Source organism: Mastomys coucha, unplaced genomic scaffold (genome assembly GCF_008632895.1).
Source record: "Mastomys coucha isolate ucsf_1 unplaced genomic scaffold, UCSF_Mcou_1 pScaffold17, whole genome shotgun sequence".
Classification (NCBI taxonomy): domain Eukaryota; kingdom Metazoa; phylum Chordata; class Mammalia; order Rodentia; family Muridae; genus Mastomys; species Mastomys coucha.
Window position 1 is genome coordinate 35,189,934 of NW_022196899.1, and position 19,435 is coordinate 35,209,368.

At 44.0% G+C, this 19,435-nt stretch overlaps 1 protein-coding gene across 1 annotated transcript in view; it reads left to right on the forward strand.

Moving 5' to 3' along the window:
- The first annotated feature begins 18,249 nt into the window (after positions 1–18,249).
- Jade1 (jade family PHD finger 1) overlaps positions 18,250–19,435 on the forward strand; it is a 61,584-nt gene continuing 60,398 nt past the window's right edge. Inside the window, exon 1 of the mRNA XM_031376702.1 lies at positions 18,250–18,332. The gene's annotated coding sequence lies outside the window, so the exon portion shown is untranslated. The remainder of the gene's footprint in view (positions 18,333–19,435) is intronic.

The window sequence follows — 19,435 nt, forward strand, 5'->3', positions numbered from 1 at the left end:
TGACATTTACAACCATGTTATTCACAAGAGTACTTCAGTAGGGAGGCCATAGACCTAGGGGTATGATCTAGGGGTGTAGGGCAAGGGATGAAGGGACAGTATTGGATTAGGGATGTGCTCTGGAGAGAGCATCTAAGGCACTGATGGTGGTATACAAGTACTGAGCCCCAGACTATCATGGTCTGGGGTTCAGTGACAGAGGGTTTGCCTCAGATACACAGAGCCCTGGGTTCAACCCTAGCCCTACAAATACTCTAGGTGTGGTAGTACATACCTGTAATCCTAGAATTGGGTGGGGGGAAGCAAGAAGATCAGAAGTTCAAGGTCATTCTCAGTTATATGGCAAAGTTGTACCTGGGCTGAATAAAGAGCCTCTGTTTTAAAAATAGAAAAAAGGGGTAGGGGAGAGCCAGCCTGGTGGCTCAGCAGATAAAGGCATTTGCCACCAAGCCTAACTGATCCAAGTTTGACCTCTGAGACCCACATAATGGAAGGAGAGAACTGACTCCTAAAGATGTTCTCTGGCCTCTCCAAGTACTGTGGTATGCAGACATAATGCATAAAGCAAATAGACTAAATGTAATAAAAACTTTTTGAAAAAGAATGTCTCTTGCTTTTTTGGCATAGGCAACCTAATAATAGATGATAGTGTCATTCACAGTGCTATAGATTACTGGAAAGGTCTGGCTCCAGTCCTAGGGGATCCAGAGCTCTCTCTCTCTCACCATGTGGAAGGCGGTGACAGCAGCTGGACTTAAGGACATGTTAGTAGTAGATTTCTAGAAGGTGTTGCCCGCTCAGATAGAAATTCTTGGAGCTGAAGACATGGCTCAGAAGTTAAAAGCCCTTAAGTGCTCTTCCAGAGGATCCAGATTTGGTACCCAGCACCCATGTGGAGACTCACAGCCCTCTGTAACTCAAGTGCCAGGGGATCCTATGACCTCCTCTGGCCTCTGTGGGTACCTGGCGCAGAAGTGTACACAGATACACACACAGTCAAAACACCAAAATGCATGGAGTAAAACAGAATAAATTAAAACACAGACTCTTAATCTGGTCAAGTGGGAGTCGTTGGAATGAGAGGGGCCAGTAGAAGAGTCAAAATTAGGTTTTTCAGATACCACTAGATTCAATATAATTTTGTGTCTCTGTGAAATTGTGGGAAATTATAATAGCAAGGATGAGAAGGTCAGTGAGGTGGGGCTGGAGCTTGCTGGTGTGTGTTTCATCTCCAGATCCCACTCGGTGGAAGGAGAGAATTCACTTTTGAGGCTGGTTTCTGACACGTGTGCCAAGAGACCTGTGCACACACAGAGAGAAAAAGTGAATAAAGCACAAGTTCATTTTTTTTATTATTTAAAAAAATAAAGAGCAATAGATAGAGTTCCATGCTAAAGTTCAAAGCCAAACAAGCCTATGTCTACAGACACTGACTCAAACCAAACCAACCAAACAGGAAAGACTTTTGGGATTTGGGGATGAAGTCATAGTTTTGATTTTTCTTTTTTTAAACAGAGGGTCTTGCTATGCTGCCCACGCTGGCTGGCCTTAAACCCACAGTCTTCTGGCTGCCACTTTCTAAATGCTGGAATCACAAGCTTGGGCTGGGACCCAAACCCCTGGCAACAGTTTAATCAAACAAATGGTGTTAGCCTGTGAGTGAAGGCTGATAGGGCCTAATTGGCTTCGAAAATTACGTAATACAATTTCGATTTGGGGTTGTACATTATTTATTTCTGTGCGCCCCCCCCCACCCTACGCTGAGATGTGTGTGTCCTATACCCCTCTCACCACACTGTACCTTGGTATGTGTGTGAGGAGGTCAGTGTGCCTCATTCTAACCCTTGTCATGTGTTTGAAGTCAGAAACAACTTGTGATTCTCTAGTCTCCTTTGGAATCAAACGCAGGCCTTCAGGCTTGGTAACAACAGCGTGTGCCCTCTGAACCTCTAGCCAGTCAGCCCTATGTGACCATTCGTCTGCTATTTATTGCGATGTGATAAATGAACCCCAAATGTACCACAGGGTTTCTTTAGATAAAGAATTTGGGAGAACTACATTGTTTGGGATATCTGTGAAGGGAGAAGGAGATAAAGTTGGTTAGTCTTGAATCAGTGTGTCTCATGAGGCCACTGTTGAAATGTGGGCCGGCTGTGCTTAGCTGAAGGTTTGCCTGGAGCTGGCGAATCTGCTTTTCCGGATTGGCAAGCCGGGAACAAGCTGGCTGTGGGTTGGAATAGTCAGACCCTCCCAGACCACAGCACAGGGCTGTGTTAGCTTCCACCAGAGCAAATGACCTAAGACTGCAAGGGATCTCATGACCAGTGTCATCTCTGACCTGACTTGAAAATTCATGGCCACCTCCACAATATCCAGTTGGCTATGTAGGCCCACCCAGGGAGTGACGGCTGGGTGGTGAGAATCACTGGGAATCTTTGCAGAAGCTGGCTATAAGGCCTGTCTGTTTTATGTTTGCTACACAGTAAATGTGGAAGGTGGAGGGGATGCATACTTGATGATCTGACAGATTTAGATGCTAACCATGGCCTTTAGCCTAGTCCACGCTTGCGATGTTCCTGTGGCTGGGACCATGTTGATCTTCCACTGCTTGGACATGGTCCTGAAACACTACAGCATAAAACTAAGGCTTTTTCATATCTGATGATTAAAACAAAACCAACAAACAAACAAACAACAACAACAACAAAGCCGGCAGAGACAGGCAGATTTCTGAGTTTGAGGCCAGCCTGGTCTCAGAGTGAGTTCCAGGACAGCCAGAGCTATACAGAGAAACCCTGTCTCAAAAACAAAAAGAAAGAAAGAAAGAAAGAAAGAGAGAGAGAGAGAGAGAGAGAGAGAGAGAGAGAGAGAGAGAGAAAGAAAGAAAGAAAGATAGACAGAAAGAAAAGAAAACCAAGTATGAGGGAGTTGGTGCATAACTCAGTTGAGAGAGTACTTGCCTAGTGGGCATTGAAACCCTGGTTTCCACCCACAGAACCAGAGAAGCTGGGTTTGGTGGCACACACCACATACTTGCAATCCCAATGCATGCTCAGGAGGTGACACAAGATAATTCGAAGCTCAAAATTATCTTTCACTACTTACTGAGTTCAAGACCAACGGGGATACACAAGACACTGTTAGAGACAGGGAGGGAAGGAAGGAGGAAAGAAGGGAGAGGAAGTGAGGGACTAGAGGGAAAGGGAGGGAAAGGGAGGGAAGGGAGGGGAAGAGAGGGAAAGGGAGGGAAAGAGGGAGAGGGTGAGTGGTTAGGCATCAGGCATGGTATTTCATGCTAGCAATCTCAGTACCTGGGACACTGAGATACAGAAGGGTTACAAGTTTGAAATCAGCCTCAACATAGTGAAATCCTATCTCAGAACAGGAGGGAGGGTGGCAGTGGAGGCAGAGGAGGGGAGGGGAGGGCAGGAAAGGAGAGAGAACAGGAGAAAATGACCTATGCAGGCAACAGTGTCAGGAGCAAAATCCCCCATATGTCTGTGGCTGCAGAGTTAACCAACAATTCAAGTAGTTTGGAAAATAATATGAAAATAACTTGAAAAACAAACTTCAAAAAGCAGTAACTTTTTTAACACTGGGAAGGTTTATGATGAATATAAATATTTAAGTAAATCACACACATTGTATTAGTACTTTTCTGTAAAGAAATCTGTATATTTAGTGACTTAAATATCTGTAATATTTCAAAGAATGTGGCCTCTTGAAGTATGTTAGACTTTCAGCCCTTATTTAAAATGTGTAATCTAAGTAATTGATTTACATTTGTGATTTTAAGTGGAACCATTTCAAGATGTAAATGCAATATTAGGCATGTATAAGAATGTAAGATTAACATATTTATAAGATTAATTTATTGGATATATATGAATCACTTAAGTACTCAGAGATTTGTTAGTCACGCAATTGAAGTACTCAACAAAATAAATTGAATATATTAAATATATAATATGCAGCTAAAATATTTAAAGTAGGCTAATTAAGGGAATTTGTAAATGTGGCCAAACATCAATCAAATGTCCTCTCAAAATGATTGTTTAAATTTAGCCACATCTATAAAAGTTATGTTTAATTTATAAACTAACAGAAGAAGCCTCTAGGGTTTTGATTCTGTAAAGTTGAAGAAACCCTTTTCAAAACTAAGTAACGGGCTGGCGAGTCACTTGGTGGGTGAGAGCACCTGCTGCTCTTGTAGAGCCCTGAAGTTTGGTTCTCAGCACCCAATGAGGCTCAAAACCACATTAAAATCCAGCTCCAGGGGCTCTAGGACCCCCTCCTGGTTTCTGTGGGCACCCAGTGCGCAGATGGCATTCATTCACACACATCCACGTGAATGAAAAGACATTTTTAAAAGTTTATAATAAATGATTTAGAAAACCACTAACCATTAAAAAATATAAAAAGCCTAAGTAACTTTTGAATCATGTTTTTTTTTTTAAATTCATTCTTAATAACGTATTCATATGGGGGAGGGTGTGTACTACAGCATTCTAGTGGAGGTCAGAAGACAGCTTCTGGGAGCTGGTTCTCTCTTTCGACTATGGGGTCCTGGAGATTGAACTCAGGTCGTAAGACTTAGCAGCAAGCACCTTTACCCATTGAGCCTTCTCACTTTTATGAATAATTTTTGAATGTACAGAAGTCTCCCTGAGGCTGTAGCTCAGGTGGTGGACTGATGGCCTGGCATACATGTGGTCCTGGGTTTGATGCCCGACACTGCGGTCCAAATGGTCACCCAGGCAGGATGATTGAATATGACACCTGGAGCTACATGGAACCCTGTTATGAAGGGAGGAGAGATTTTTCATTGATGTTCTAGGCCTGGACTCAGTAAGCTTCTCCTGACTTTCTCCTTAAAGCAGAGGCCTAGGGAGTGGGGAAGGGAAATGGAATCACTCCCTTGCCTGGCTGTCTGTGGTTCCACCCCTTCACCAGTAGGGTGCCCCAGGTAGGTAATAAATGAGACACTTTCCTCAATACCAGCTTAGAGCCTGGCATTTCCTCTCCCCTAAACAGCCAAGCATATGGTATAGTGGTCTTTTTTACTGTCATTTGATAGTCCAGGGGAGTCCTAACTGACCTACAGGACTAATTGTGGCTACATGCAGCAAGTATAGTAAAAATCTGCAGTCTTTACATTAAAGGTGTCTGTTTGTGCACTGTAGGCATATGCCCAGTCATTGGTTAATGGTGGGTGCAGAGCCTCATTCTTAGTTTTGCAGTTTGCTATGAACCCCATATCCAGCTGGGCTGTGGGCAGGAATGTCGTTGAATCCCCTGCAACCTGTGTTTTTGTGTCTTTTGTCGTGTTGTTGTGTCTTTTGTCTTTTGTCTTCTGGCCATGCTGCGTTCCTGATGCAGATAGTGTCTCGAAAGTCTGTGATGTCTGGAGCAAAGAGTGACTTTTACTTGGGGTGACATATGTCTGCACAGACATCTAGCCTCTGCCCACTGCCCAGCCCGGATGTCCTTTAATAACTAACACTTGGGATGCCTCCTGGGAGCCTGTTCCATCCTCAGCCCTGTCGGGGCGGCTGTCTGGGACGCAGCACTGATATATCACTGTGGCCTCCAACCTCAGTGGTCCCTGATGTGGTCTAAGGCTGTGGTTATTCTTCTAGAACCCCACCCAGGGTGGGCCTAGCTGTTTATGGAATCTTCGCTTCTCCTTAACGTTTCCTTCCAAAGTCTGGAGTGTCCACTCAGTCTCCAGCCTTTGATTTCTTGGCATTTCCTCTGCAGCTTGGGCAAAGGGCCCACACTCTGTCTTCATGATCCACCACAGTGGTCTAGTCTCTTTATTCTTTTACCTACCTCTGTCTCCCTCTATTTCCCATGGTCTTGAACAGCTGGGATTCTGGGAGTGACATCATTCCCTGGGTACTAAGATCTAAGTCCCAGGGATGGTGACCCAAGAGGGCTGTTCAATTTTGTGTCATTTGGCAAGATATGGTTTGGGTCCATGCTCTGCTGGGGGAGTGGGAGGAACTGCATACATGGGGTCCAAGATAAGTTAATATATATGTTTCTATATATCCACTGAAACTAACTTTACGTATTGTGAGTTGGGTTCTTAAGGAGGTTGAGTGGTTTCTTTCCTTTCTCCTTCCCAGCTTGTGGTTTCTGTGAGAATATCAGAAGGGTGACATGCTCACACCTGCTGACCAGTGAATGCTAGTAGAATCCTCACCTCAGAAACCCATTGCTTCTCCCTTGGTACTTCTTGGAACCGCAAGTGAGAGAAGGTAGTCAATTTCTGTGGATGTCAAAGATAAACTCCAGGTCTCTTGATGGCTTTGATCTTGAGAAATAGAGGAAGAGAGAGAGGAGGTGGGGGAGAAGGAGAAGGGGGTAAAGAAGCAGATACAAAGGGGAGAGTGTCGTGGAAAGCAAGTCCTGGTGGTTCCTGATTCTGGGCCTGCAAGAGGCTCTCCAAAATAAGGTAGGAGCTTTATCATAATTTATTTTTTTCCATAAGTGTAATTGAGGTGTTTGTTGTTATTACTGTCTTTACCATTAAAATCTTCTAACCAAGCCAGACCTTATAATCCCAGCTACTTAGGGGGCTGAGACAGAAGGATCACAAATTCTAGGTCTGCCTGGGATACAGAAAGGGTTCAAGGCCAGTCTGGACAACTTAGTGAGACGTGTTTCAAAACGAAAAATTAAAGGTGTAAAAGAAAATGGGAGGGAAGACTGCCAATATAGTTTAGATGTAACTGCTTGCCTAATAATCAGGAGGCCCTGGGTCCAAGTCCCAGTGCTAGGGTAGGCGGGGGTGGGGTGGGGAGGGGCAGTGTGTGTGTGACAATAACAACAGATGACGACACATAAACAGGTACAGACACACGGACAGGGGCAGAGCACCTCTTGATCAACTATGAACTTTGCCATCCACTTGGTGTCTTAAATAATATAAATTTAGCCAACTGTTTGGAACTTGCCTGTGGTCCCGGCACTCAGGAAGGGGAGATCAGGAGTTCAATGTTATCTTTAGTCACACAGAGATTTTGAGGGCAGTCTGGCCTACAGGGGACTTGACTGAGAAACAACAGAACCAATATAAATTAATTATTTCAGCCCAAAAGCAAGGTGTCAACACTGTCCTAACCCTCCAGACAGTGGAAGGACTCTGCTTTGGGCAGCTGTATTTTATTCCCTGGAGCTGGGTTACTGCCTTTCTGCCTTTCCCTCTTGGTGCCTCTCTGTGGCTTTCCAATTCCTCCCTGCCTCCACTTTCTTGTAACGATACCAGCCCCTAGGTTTGATCCACCTTCATCCAGCCTATCAGTGCTGGGATTAGAAGTGTACATCACTGTGTCTGGTCACTATCTTGATTTTGCTCCTGTGTTCCTTTCTGCAGATTCGAGACTAATAGTTTAGGGAGCCAAGAGAGGTCTAAGAGAGGTCAAATAAAGCAGATATTATTATAGTTGTTATTATTATCTTTGAATCTTATTTGTTAATGCTATTCCCTGTCCTTTGTTACTAAAGTCATTCAGATTGTTACTAAACTGTTGTGAATTCCCTAGTTTTAATGCCTCAATGAATTTTCTCATTTTATCCAGGAAAATATAAGGCACCTCCTTTGTTACTTACTGAAGTTTCTTCACTCTGCACTTTCTTAGACATGGGCATTCAAAAAGCATCAACCCTTGCTTCTCATGGTACAAAAAAAAAAGCAATTCCGATTTACTGATGCAATGGAACAGTTGGTATTATAATGTGTGTCTGGATACATACACATCCTCCTGCTTCTTATCCTCCAGGCTTTAGCTGTTAAGAGTCCCAGAGCTTGGACTGCAGAATCCTCACTTGAGGAGGGCCTTTATGTAACATTTTTGGTATCCTTGGCCTTGGATGGCAACTAAGTCTCTTAAATCAAAAAGGGCTTTGTTTGCTTCAGTGGACTCTGCCCACCTTCGCGATCTGGAAGTTAACTAACCAGCCTGCTTCCCCCATCCCTGCCCCCAGAGGGCTTCCCTCAGCTGGTTCCCTGCCAGCCTTTACTTTCAAGTTGAAAATAGTTCTTTTTCTCTGTTTTTCTAGAACATAGAATTCATTACCCCTGGATCCTTGCCAACAACATCCCTCTCATGTATTTTAAACTAAGATAAATGTTGCAGTGCGACCTGGTAGGCTTGCCCCACAATGGGATGCCGGGCAGGAACATACTGGATATCTACAGGAGTGCTTTGTTCGGCCTAGGGAGGCCAGCAGGCAGGAATGGGATTCTGGGAACCTGGGAGGGCATCCTGGGTGGGGTCACTAGGCCTGGACTGGAGAAATCCCATTAAGTAAAATTTAGCTGAGCTTCCTGTTGCCCTCAGAAAATCCCTGGTGGTTTCTACCACAGAAAGCTTCCCTTTGGTCATCTGTGTAGAGAGCAGACTCCAGTGACAGAGAAATTAAAGAGCTCTGCGTTTCCTCTCATTTTCAGCTCTCCATGCACTTCTGTTTGCCCCACTTTAACACAGCCTATAGTCTTATGAATCCTTCACTTGTCTGGCTCTGTTGACTGACATGGGATCATTCCTTTACCTCTTTAGCTATTTCCTAGGAATATTTTCGTGTATTTGTATTTAACAGAACTTCTAACTGTGACAGAACTGTGTAGTTTCACGTGCAGCTTGAACAGGGAGATCCTGTGTGCCCTCCATCTAGTTCCTCTTCCATAGTACCATCTTTCAACACTACAGCACAACATGACAGCTGGGATCCTGCCACGGATCCGTTAAGATTGATGGAAACTTGGTCATTACAAGGTCTCTCATGTTGCTCTTGCCGAGCTGCAGACCCTTCTCTCCAGCCTAGACTCCCATGTTATCTCTTGGCAATCACTCATCTCTTTTCCTTGCCTGTAATGCTATCATTTCAACAGTGCTGCATGATGCAGGCATGCGGCATGAAACCCTTCAGTCCCCTTTCCCCTCAGCATGCCCCGAGAGACTCACGAACACACAGGAGCAGGTTGTTTCTGCTTACTGCTGAGTGGTATCTGTGCTGTGGTGCACTAGTTTGTTTTACTATTCATTCACTAAAGGACATCTGGGTTGCCTCAAGTTTGGGTCTATTACAAATAAAGCTGCTAAAACATTTGCTATTGGCTTTTATAGGAATGTTGGTTTGTGTGTCTCTCGGGTAAATGTGGAAGTGTAATTGGTGGGCCATATGGTACTTGTATGTTTGTGTTTATTTATGTATTGTGTTTGTTTGTTTGTGGTGCTGGAGGGTAAAACCAAGGCTGTGAGAATGCTAAGCAGGAAGTAAGCCACTCGAACTGTCTCAGGAACTCCTTGAAATCCACTAAACCTTTACCCACTCACTAGAGGATATCCTAGGTCCTGTTTGCTTAGCTTTATTGTATCTTAATTTAAAAAATGTGTTACTTTTTATTTAATTAGCATGGGATGGGGAGTGCAGGTGTGATAACCTGTAGGTAGAGGTTGATGGCAAGGGCAGGGCTCTATGGTTCCACCTTGGAGGTCTCAGGGACTGAACTCTGGTCATCAGGCTTGGTGGCAAGTACTTCCCGCCGCCCCGCCCCCCCACGTCATTTTTCTAGCCTGCTTTATCTCCGTAGGAAGCAGCACAGCATTTTCAGAAGACAGACATTTTTCCATTCTCACTACAGTTAGGAGGGAGGCAGCTAGTGAATTTCAAGGACTTCCTGAAGTTATTTGGAGTTGTTTACTTGTCTTAGTAAACATCCCTGTAGGATGAACTGTTTCCATCTTAGTGGGAACTGCTACAAAAACATGATCATCTACAGAAGAAGGCCTCTCTACAAACCTGACCCTGAGTGTAAACTCAGTCTCCACTTTGAGAAACCCTTGCCACCTTAGATGTTGCCACCTTTTGATCTCAGCCATTCTGTGATGACATTTCACTGTGGTTTGTTGTTGCTTGATAGCTAAAGATGCTGAGCATCCTTCCATGTGCTTCCTGGCCAGGTATATAGTCTCCATGGGATACACTTCTTCTTGGTTTCTAATTAAATGGCTTGTCTTAATTATTCAGGTTTGTTCATATACATGTATGTTTATATACATATATGTGTGCATATATGTATATTACCACTATATACATATCTATTTATTAATGATTATGTAAGTGGTTTCCGCTAGGCCTCACTATATTGCAAAGGATGACCTTGAATTTATGACCTTCCTGTGGAAACCTCCAAGTGCTGGGATACAGGCACATGTCCTCCTACCCAGCAGTGCTGGAAGCAGACAGGGCCTCAAGCATGCTCAGGAAGCACGGTAGTAACAGACCATCATTAGACTGCTATTTTGTACATGCTCTACTCAGGATCGTAGATTTGTTGGATTCATGGCCCAGAAGTGTATTTCCCAGTATTTAGTTTATATTTTTATTTTCCTGTTTTTCAGAAACATTTTAATTTTGAGAGATCTAATACATTAACAATTTTCCTTTAATCTCAGCACAATAAAGGCAAAGACAGGTGGATCTCTGTGTTCCAGACCAGCCTGATTTACAGAGAACTCAGCCAGAGTGAGTTCCAGGATAGTCAAGGTTACACAGAGAAACTCTGTCTCAAAAAACAACCAACCAAACAAACAAAAAACCAAAAACCGGAAAACAAAACAAAACACAAAGGTTGTGTTTTCGATGTGGACTTTAGGAACGTTTTAACTAGCTTAAGAGCCTGGCGATATTCCATTGACTCCCCAGGAGTCTTATGTCTTTACACTTTGCATATAAGTTCATTGCCACAGATTTTAAATTAGCGATTAAGTCCCGCTTGCCATCTCTGCCGTCTTTAATAAGTCACAGCCTGTGGAGGCCTTTCTGTCCTTACATTCTTTCTCAGAGAGCCACTGAGCTGCTATGAGTCAAGTCACTGATATCAGGCTGTGCACTCAGTTCCTGATTAGTGTGTGACTCTGACTAGGCAATGAGTCAGCAGAGAGATGTCCTCGAGAACATGGCCTCTGGAGCCAGGCTCTCCTGGATCAAACCTGGTGCCACCTCAAAATAGCTTTGTGATCTTTAGAGCACGTCACTTAATCCCTCTGAACCTTGCATCTTCACATCGTACATGTTTTTTATGAAAATAATAATACTTCACAGGTTTTCCCCAGAGGTAAATGTAGCAGTATGTGGACTGCTTAGCTCACTGTCTGGCAGACAAGTAGAAAGCAATAATAACCATGAGTGTTCTTCGTCCTGTGTGCCCATGCAAAGATCCTAGGTGCCCCCCTTCCCCCACAGGGTTCTTTCTCTCTTCTTAAAAAATAGTTTTGTTTCATTTATTTTTGTTATTTTATGTGGATGAGTATTTTGCACGCATATCTGGGCATCACATGAGTGCCTGGTACCCAAGGAGGTAGGGGGCCTCCATGTGAGTCCTTTGCGACAAGTGCTCCTAACCACTGACCCAACCTCCAGCCCTCCTTTTGCCGTCTTTACCTCTTGGTACAAATCAGCCTCGTTCTTCTATGAGACCAGTTAACGTCTGCACTGGCTGGATCCTTAGTTCACATTTGTGTTACAGCTTTTACCTCTCTCATCGCTCACTACATGATCACAAGTCTCCTGTAAGTATGTTGTGCCCAGCCCTCTTTTCTATGCTCTGAAAACTCAACCAGTTACTAACATACTGATACTGGGGGTCTACGGAGCCCCAGTTAAATAATTAAAGTTATTATTACATTTTTATACATTTGGTCTCCTTGGTTATTTATTCGTACGTGTGAAGGTGTGGGCCTGTTCCATGGTGTGTGTGTGTGTGTGTGTGTGTGTGTGTGTGTGTGTGTGATCAGAAGAAAGCTGTGCGTTCTCTTCTTCCACTGTCTGGATCTTGGGGATTGAACTCAGGCTTGGCTGGCAGACATCTTTACCAGCTGACCTGTCTCATTCCTTCAACATGTTTTGTAAAAAGCAGTTTGGTAAAATAAATCTTACAGAACATTAGACACAAGGTCGGGGATGTAGCTTAGCAGTCCAACGTTTGCCTAGCATTTTAGGAAGTTCTTCCTATCAGAAAACAAACAAACAAACAACCCCCCAAACCCCCAAACCAAAACCCAACAAAACAGAAAATACTTCACTCCCCTACTCTTTTCAGGACATTTAAAACTTGGTAAGATATTTGAAAGGAAAAAAAAATATTTGTAGAAATATTACTCATCAGTAAAACTAAGACAAATTCCATGTATATGGTGGACTATTATACTGTCAATACAACTTTAAATAAAATTGTTTCATGGATTATATGGCTGTAAAGACATTTCTCTAAAAATAGAAAAAATAACCTTGAAGCCCAATCAGTGGATAAATTAAATTGTTAATATAATAGAATTATTATATGACCTCATCTGTTTAAATAAGCATCTGTGCATGTAGCTATCTATGCAAACACACAGGACAGGAAAAGTATGTGGGGGTTGTCATTTTGGTAATAGTCTGTGAGTTGGCAATGGTAATGGTCTTTGAGTTGGCAATGGTAATGGTCTTTGAGTTGGCAATGGTAATGGTCTTTGAGTTGGCAATGGTAATGGTCTGTGAGTAGGCAATGGTAATAGTCTTTTGGAAATAGGTTGTTTTGGTGACTTTCCTCCCAGTCTCAGTCTCTCTAGGATACACCATTTATTATTTTGATGTGAGAAAACAAGAATGCAGGCTGGCAAGATGGCTCCAGCTGGTCAAAGTGCATGGAGCCAGGTCTAACTGGGTTCGAGCCCTGGAACACACATGGTAGAAGAGACTCCACTCCCACGAGCTGTCCTCTGACCTTTACAGGCAAGCCTGGCACACCCATACCTGTCTCCCACACAGAAGACAAAATAAATGTCCAAAGAAGTTTTTTATTTTTTAAAGGAAAATTAAAATGAAGGCTATCATTCACTGTGAATGTTTGTTAGTTGTTGGGTTTCCCCATGTTTTCTTACATGTTGCCAGGCTGGCCTCCTGCCTGAGCCTCTCATATGCTGGGGTTACAGGCATGCACCTGGGAAGAGAAACCCAGTCTCTTTCTTACTCTAATTATTTGACTTCTTCGTGTGTCACTTTTATGATCTGCACCAGAATGACAAGTAGAAATGTGGCAGCTGTAGCTTTTCTGTTTTTAAGTGTGATTTTTCAGAACAATGTTTTACTTCCCTGTCCGTCAGGTTAGAGACTTAAAAATTGTCTCCTTTTAAAAGCATGTATTTGTCATATCAAACTAATGAGTGTCTTATGACATTTTTGTTCGTGTAAATAGTGTATTCTGATCATATTCATCCCTCACCCTCTTTTGTTCCAGCTCTCAGCTTCCTTGTATGCTCAAGCCATTCACCTTATATTTTTATGGTGTTGTTTTTGTATAATAAGAGAAAGCCTGAAACCTTTGTCTTTCTGGCTCTGGCTTATTTTGAATAAAACTAAAGCAGGACAGAGAGATGGGGACTCTACAGAGACATGAGAAGGGAAAGGAGTTGCTTACTCCCAAATGTAGTTGAAGCCTCTAGCCAGCCAAGAACAAGGATTCTAACACAGATAGCATTTGTTTCGGGCGTTTCTCTCTGAAAACCTACAATTTTCTAGGCATCTCAACAGAAACCCTTTTATAGTCAAAGGACATGTTCTAGCTTGCTTGTACAACCCTGGTGGCTCCTGGTTTTATCTTCCCAAATTGTAATTCCATCCAAGGCACCTTAGGAGCCACCTAGTGATCCATAGAGATAGTGGATGGGCGGTCCCTTAGAAACCCACTGAGCAGTCAAATGTCAAAGGTGTCCAAAGTCCTACAGAGGTCATTGTGATGACACATGTGACTCTCCTTTAGGAAGCTCACACATTCTTCGTAAGTGCTGAGAGCTGTGTTAAGATCTCTTTAAACAATGGCCAACTGTGTCCTGATGACTGGTTCTACAATTCTTTTCTCTGGCCAAGACCAGCACCCACCCTTTCCTTAGTAGAGGGACTAAGAATTGTAGAACCAGACATTGTTAGAATCCTAGAATCCTGTGTGGCAGTTCTGAGCTGTGCCTCCTGCTGTATGGCCATAGACGACATGGAGTCTCTAATTCTATTTATTTTGGCACAAACAACATGGATTTATTCTTTATGTCATATATATATATATATATATATATCTCAGATCTTATCTTTTGTTGTTATTTTGTCTGTCTGTCTGTCTGTCTGTCTGTCTGTCTGTCTGTGTATGTTTGTTTCTAGATAGGGTTTCTCTGTGTAGCCTTGGTTGTCCTTAAATAAGCAATCTAAAACATCACAAACATCACAAACATGGAGGAAATGAAAACTCAGAAATAAGCCGGGTGGTGGTGACACATGCCCTTAATCCCAGGACTTGGGAGGCAGAGGCAGGTGGATTTCTGAGTTCGAGGCCAACCTGGTCTACAAAATGAGTTCCAGGACAGCAGGGCTACACAGAGAAACCCTGTCTCGAAAAACAAAAACAAAACAAAACAAAAACAAGAGAGAGAGAGAGAGAGAGAGAGAGAGAGAGAGAGAGAGAGAGAGAAGAAAAGAAAAGAAAACTCAGAAATAAAGCTGAAATCCAATGAGGCCTAGAGAAGCGGGGTTGGGAAGAATGACCAGGCGTTTCATCATTACATTATACTGACTTAGAAAGGCTATAGAGACAGAAGAATGCCCAGTTTCAGGTGTGAGATTTTGCAAAGGCTCTGAAGCAATGGAACTGAAGAAAAGTGAAAAGGCCTTAAACAGGGGAAGCGTCTGGTGAAGGATGAGCAAGATAAAGTAGGATTAAAGGCGTGCACCACAAATTATCTCTAACTGGAGTTATAGATAGCTGTGAGCCATCATCTGGGTATTAGGAACAGAACCCAGAAGCAGTAACTGCTCTTCACCACGGAGCCATCTCTCCAGCCCAAGGGATGGAGGTTTTGTTTTGTTTTGCTTGAATTTTGAGACAGGGTTTCAACTGGGTAGCCCTGTCTAGTCTGGAACTCACTTTGTAGATCCAGCTGGCCCCAAAGTTACACTCACTTAACTTTGCCTCCTTACTGCTGGGTTTAAAGGTGTGTGTGTCACCAAGGCTGTCCAGGATGGAGTTCTTTTTGAGAGACCTCTACTCACGCATAACTTCATGCTCAGTCAAGCCATGCATAGAATTTGAGGACAAACCATTATAAAGCAGAGTTGGAATTTATTAAAAATTGAGAGTAGGGGCTGGAGAGATGGCTCAGCGGTTAAGAGCACTGACTGCTCTTTCAGGGGGCCTGAGTTTAATTCCCAGCAGCCACATGATGGCTCACAACCAATTGTGCAGCTACAGTGTACTCATATGCATTAAAATAAATAAAGCAAATCTTAAAATAATAAAACTGAGAGTAAGGCACATTGGAGAAATGAGTGTGGACTTTCCTCTGAGCGGTTCATACCCCTGATTAAGTATTCCAGGGGTGACTATGGGTAGGTTTGGCTTTTCTGAATTTCATCGTACAGCGGGTTTCTAAGGCGAACTCTCCCTGGTCTTTACTTCCTTTATCCATACTTGAGATTACAGAGTGGCTCCAGCAGGGCCTGGGGTAGGATTGCAGTCAGATAAGAGAAAACCAGAACCCTGACCAAAAGTCAGGGTTGCACAAGAGGATGAGGACGCGTCGTCTCTACAGTGGGTGGAGCTTCTGGTAAGAGCCCTGGAAACTGCCGATTCATGGTTGGAACAGAGAAGGGCCTTCAGCAAAGGACGCTCATTGTGTTGGAATTCTCAATCCCAGCTGGAGATAGTGATGTAGGCAAATCCAGGTCTTTCGTGGTTCTGTCTCATTGATAAAAGAATTTAAGAATGGACTCAAACAAAAGCTCAAGAATCATTTTATTAGTGTTTAAAAGGAAAAGCCCTGCACAGATGAGCTGTAAACCTCAGCAGCTGCCTGGAGAAGGATGGAGGAGAGGGGGATGAGAGAGGGGGATGAGAGAGGGGGAAAAAGCTGTGTCATTGAAGCTGTCATGGGTGCCAGACACATGGCTGATGAGCAGCCCGGGGTGAGAAGGCAAGTTTTAGAGAGAAAGTCAGGAACTCTATATGTGACGTGGAGAAAGCCTGGAGTGTTAAAGAAAGTATGCTAAGAGAGAGAAAGAAGTAAAGTTATGCTTTAATGGATAATTTGAATAATTCGGAACACTGGCCAGACATCATCCTTATGTGGCTGTGGTACATAAGCCTTTGCACTAAAGTAGGGGTGTGGAGAGGGAACGTGTAAGTATCTTATTGAACGGCTTATTATTATTACTATTATTATTATTCTGCTTACCTCTCTCCATGGCTTACGGTGAGCTCCAAGAACTGAACCAGCCCAACTGCAGTTCTGTTCCCTCTGTCAGGAGTTTCTCTGCTCTCACGAGAGTCTTCAACCAGATTCCAAAGGAAAGAGTTCTTTTCCTCCTCTCTCCCCCATGTCCCCACGTCCTTTTATCCTGCCTCAAATCTTCCGACTGAGTGGGAGAAAAGAGGAAGATTAATCTTCTTTAGGGGAGGCTGAGCTTGGAGGTAGTGTTTAAGAAGCTGCTGAAGATACAAAATGAATGTAGTGTCACAGCCTTTAGTCTGAGTGCTCAGAAGGTAGGACTGGCAGATGTCTGTGAGTTTCAGGCCAGCTTGGTATACATAGTGAGTTCTAGAACAACAAGAGCTACACTATAGACTGTTTTGTTGTTGTTGTTTTGTTTTGTTTAAAAAAAAACAATCAAAACTTAAAGATTAAAAAAACCAACCAAACAAAGTATGAGTTGAAGGTTACGTATGAGCCTGGTTTGGAGGATCCTGGTTGATCGCACTAGTAGTGGGAAATAACTTTGGGTAGAATCCTAAAAGAAACTAACATTTATGAGAATCAGAAAGAAAATGGGCTCAAACTTGGTCCCGGACGGAGTGGTTTTTGTGTGATGTAATTTACAACTCTGTCTGGGAAGCGATTAGCATTCTTGGTAAAGTGTGTGAACAGTTTTCTGACAGAGTTTAATAAGACGAGATTTCCTTCTGGGAAGCGAGGGTTACCTGCCTGGCTGACTGACTAGCTTAATAATCTTCAGCCAGATGTTTTCTTTCCTCACCTTTCTTGTGTCCATTATAAGCTTCATCCGCCAAACATTTTTTTTCTTATAAAATATCTCAACTAGAATTACTCCTTCGTTTAGATTCTTTCCAAAAAGCTACTAGTCATGTGTGAGGCTTGGGCAGAGAATCAGCAGGGAGAGCAGTCAGGTGACAACATTTCAAGAAAGGGGGGGAGGAACCAGTGAGATGGTTCAGCAGATAAAAGAACTTTCTGCCAAGTCTGGCCCCCACGTGGTAAAGGAAAGAACCAACTTGAGCACATTGTCTTCTGACCTCCACGTGTCTGCTGGGGCACATGCACACTCTCCCTAGAAAAGACTAAGTAAATAAATAATAAAAATTAACTTCTAAGGACTACATATTATAGACAGCAAAATTAAATCTAAAAAGATAGGAATGAGCATGAATGAACAACGATGCCAAATTTGGTGAGGTCCAACAATCTAAGGACAAGAGACTGCCCCAGCCTTTATGTAGAAGAATGATGTACCGTTTGGTTGTGTGCCAACTTAACACAAGCTGGAAGGATCACAGAAGAAGGAGCATCAGTTGAGAAAATGTCGCCCTGAAATCCAACTATAAGGCATTTTGTCAATTAGTGATCAATGGGGGTAGGCCCAGCCTATTTGTGGGTGGCGATCGAGCTAGAGGAAGCAAGTCGGTAAGTTGTACCATGGCCTCTGCATCTACTCCTGCCCTGCTTGAGTTCCTGTCCTGACTTCCTTTGACGAACAGTAATATGGAAGTGTAAGCCAAATAAATCCTGCCTTCATCAATTTGGTCTTTTGGTCACGGTGTTTAGCCGCAGCAGTAGTAATCCTAACTGATCTCGGTCTTATTTGTCTGTCTGTGGCTGTTTCTCTTTTTGTGTCTTTTCTCTCTATGGGTGACCCCACCGGTCTTGCAAAAAGTATGGGTGTACGCTGTACGCCTAATGGAGGGAGAGAGGAGAACTTTCGCAGCTGTTGTGCTCCATACGGTGTTCAAAGGTATCCGGAAGAAGACGGTGGCCACGCCAGGCGCCAGCCGGGCTGGGTGAAAGGCAGGCTGGGAGGGGCCTCAAGAGCACGAGGTGGGTGGATGGGTGCAGTGCAGTGTGGAAAGGTCGGCTCCTCCCACCGTGACGTGACCGAGAGGACCAGACAAAGGAACCTGCCCGGAAGACCACTTGCTCTTTGGGTTCTAGAAGGCTGAGGACATCCTTGTCCAGTCGTCTGCTCTCTCTGAAGAAACGCGGGGCTCTGCTCAAAGTGCCGAGGTAGGTGGTAAAGCTTTGAGATGGGGTCCCGGGGAGAAGGGGACATCGGCTGGGGAAGGTGAGAGGCTTCCAGGGTTGTTGAGGTAGATAGTGGGTAATATCCACGAACCAGTGAGCGTAAAGCTCAAGCAGTCCACCCTGGTCTGTGGTTTCCTTCCCGCCCTTTCTTTCTCTATCCTTTCCTTCGCCCCCACCATTTTGAGACAAAGGTCTCTGGTAGCCCAAGTTAAGAGGAAAAGGCATTGAAGTTGAGATGAGTTAGGACTTTGATGGCCCTGAGATCTGGGTTTGCAGGAGTGAATTTATGGTATTGATCTGTGCTGTGTGTTGGATTTGGGGCCTGGTAGGCAAATACCCTACCAACCACGCTACATCTCTACCCCACGGATCTCCCTCTCCGCTCCCAGGCCAGATTCAGCCATCTTGGAATTATTCCGAAAGAGTCGTCAGGAAAATTATTTGTTTTTGTTTTTTTTGATTTTTCGAGACAGGGTTTCTCTGTGTAGCCCTGGCTGTCCTGGAACTCACTTTGTAGACCAGGCTGGCCTTGAACTCAGACATCCGCCTGCCTCTGCCTCCCAAGTGCTGGGATTAAAGGCTGGGCCACCACTGCCCAGTTTAGCTCTATATTCTTAATTCTTTCAAATTAATCTCTGCCGTAACTCTGAACCTAGGATCTGCCGCCCGACCAGCTCTTAGTTTAATACCATCGTCCTGTATATTTTCTATGTATCTTGGATGTCTAAAGGTATAGGTTGGAGTCATGTGGGGATCTTTCTGCAGAAGAATGGATGCTTGTAAGAGCCTGGTTTATCTTTATCATTTGCTCTTAGCTTAGAAGTCAGTATATTTCAAACATGGGAAGGAATTTGAACTTTAGAAGTTCTGGGCGTCTTCCTTCAAGATGGCTCTGGAAAACAAGCGCGTGGTTTCCCCTCTCCCCCCTCCTCCTCTCTCGCTCTCTCTCTCCCCACCCTTGTTCCTTCCCCCATGCCCCCCCTCGCTTTCTTATGCTCCTCCCCCTCGCTCGCTGTCACTCTTCCTACCCTTGTTCCCTTCCTCCCCCCTGCCCCCTCCCTCGTTTTCCCCTCCCCCTCCCCCTC